This window comes from Tenrec ecaudatus, chromosome 2 (assembly GCF_050624435.1).
Source record: "Tenrec ecaudatus isolate mTenEca1 chromosome 2, mTenEca1.hap1, whole genome shotgun sequence".
In the NCBI taxonomy this organism is placed as follows: Eukaryota; Metazoa; Chordata; class Mammalia; order Afrosoricida; family Tenrecidae; genus Tenrec; species Tenrec ecaudatus.
The window spans coordinates 201,824,127-201,826,505 of NC_134531.1; the positions used below are offsets into that span (position 1 = coordinate 201,824,127).

At 43.3% G+C, this 2,379-nt stretch overlaps 1 pseudogene; it reads right to left on the bottom strand.

Moving 5' to 3' along the window:
- Nucleotides 1–309: 309 nt before the first annotated feature.
- On the bottom strand, nucleotides 310–1,818 carry LOC142440433 (junctional adhesion molecule B-like; annotated as a pseudogene).
- Between the last annotated feature and the right edge of the window lie 561 nt (nucleotides 1,819–2,379).

Consider the following 2,379-nt stretch of genomic DNA (forward strand, 5'->3'; position numbering starts at 1 on the left):
ATACACGAGTAATCTATAGCATTCTTGGTTCACTTAATGAGTAGAAATCACAAAAAATGTTCTTCAGGAGACTCCTAGTACCCTAATTCTAATTTCAGGACTCCACCTGCCAGTTCACTTACCTCCCAATTTTCTGGTCTGGCAGCAGGAGCTCTGGACAGATTAGACTTAACTAGTTGCCATTTCCTCCTCTGTCTTCCAGGATTTCAGTTTTACATATAAACTTAGAAAACACAGCTTTCATTGAGTATTTGCTTTCCAGCAAGCCTTCTCTGAGGCCACATGCACACCGCCTATTTTTTTTCATTGAAATCATAAGATACCAATTTTATTTCCTCGTGTACCTCTATGTAAATGTAAGACAAAGCAAAGTTTTATATTCTTTTAATAACTCATGTAGCCATTGTTGTTTTGTAGTATCTGAGAGATGCAATTCTTTTAAATTATAAATGACTTCGTGTGCTTGAAATCATTTTCACTTATTTCGGTGACTTTAGATGAACTACTCTTCTGAAAGGCAGGTTCTTTTGAAAAGTAGCCTTTTCTCTGAGCATAGCACACACCAAGGCCACAAAGAGCAATCACTAAGGCCACGACGACTATAGCTGCTATGACGCCACTTAAGTTGAGATCATCTACTTGCATTCGTTTCCCAGGACACCTGCGATATCCAATGGAATTACGGGCCTCACAGGAATATTCTCCGCTGTCCAGTTTTGGAACAGTGTTAAGCTGCAGAGTTCCAGATTTGTATTCATTGTGTATGAGCTGATCGTGCTTTGGGGGCTATGTTTTAGTTTCTCTGGCAAGAGGACACCATCCTTAAACCAGGTATATTCAGGAGCTGGATTCCCTTCTTTGTCTTGACACGTAGTTCTACCACTGTTCCACTCAGAGCAGAATTGGGTACTTCACATGATGGGTCGGCTGGGGCCACTGAGACTTCCAGAGTGACAGTATCTTCTTCCAGGGTCTGCCGTGCTCTGTTGGCGCGCTGATTTCACAACGGTATCTCCCGGCATCATTTCTTGTAACATTTTTGATCCGTATACTAGAATCTATCATTTCAGCTCGGTCTTTGAAATCACCTTGAAGAGCCTGCTGATAATAGACAAAGGAGACACTCCGCCCAAGTTTCCTCCATTCTAACCGGGACGAAAGTGTCTTCTTTGGGTATTTGCAGGCTAAAATTACCTCTTCGTATTCTATTGCTGTCACTACTTGATTGTCTTTTGTGGAAGAAAATCCATAGGCCTTATGATAGCCCAGGGCGACCACCAGGTAGCGCAGCAGCAGCAGCAGGAGGTGGTGGCAGCTCCCCCCTCGCCATCTTCTCGGGACCCAGTGGGCTGCTCTTCTGAGGCAGAGGGTCCAGGCTGCAGGGGCGCTGCCAACCCGCCTGGAGCCCTGGTACTCCGGGGGGCGGGAGGAGTGACAGGGAGGGGAGGAGAAGAGGGGCGCTGTGGGCTCCTGCTGCCTGCCCCAAGCGCCTTAGCATAGCTGGTTGCTAGGCTGCAAGTCTCCCAGAGCCTGGGATTAGGGGTCCCAGGCTGTTCTTTATAGCCTGCAATGGTGGTCTTTTTTTATTTTAATTTTATTTATTTATTTATTTATTTTTTCACAATGAATGAGTTTTATTTGCAAAGTTACAGATACAGTTCAGGTTCAAGTATAGATTCATCATGGAGTAACAGAAACGACTCAGGATACTCTGACACTGGGTTCCAGTCAGTATTTTACTGTGCTAGCTTCTGCCACCAGGTACTGCCGTTCTTGATGGTTACAGTTAACTTTGCTGACAAATTCATGAAGGCACATCACTCTGTCAGGAATCTCCTGCCCCAAAGAAGTCAGCTCTCTGGGTTGGCAGACTTAGCTCCCCAAGTACTCTATCTAGGACCATCGTGTTCAAATGTGCTCAGCTCCCTTACTCTTTGGTCGGTAAACCCACTTGGTTGCCTTGTTCTGAGGGCTGGGAAGCCCAATATGTAATCTTGTTCTAGTATCCTGGTTTTGCTGTGTGTTTTTCTCAGGGCCTATCAAAATGGCCATGCCAGGCTCCGTCCACAGAAACTGATCTGAACATCTTGGCCAGAGGCTGCAGTACTTTCAGAGTGCGTCTGTGAAAGGGGGTAATTTTATTTTATACCTTTTGTGTTATTCAATATGATGTGATAAAATATTTCATCAGTCTTGGAAGACTCAAAATTCTCATATAAATGAATGTTCATTGTATAATATTGTCTGAATGACTTATGAAAATACAATTTGTTCACATAAATTATGTTTTTAAGACAGTTATGTTGTACAAAACTTACTCCTCTAATTATCCAAATAAAAGAATCAATTGGTAGCTTATTCATTTGTGATATATGTACC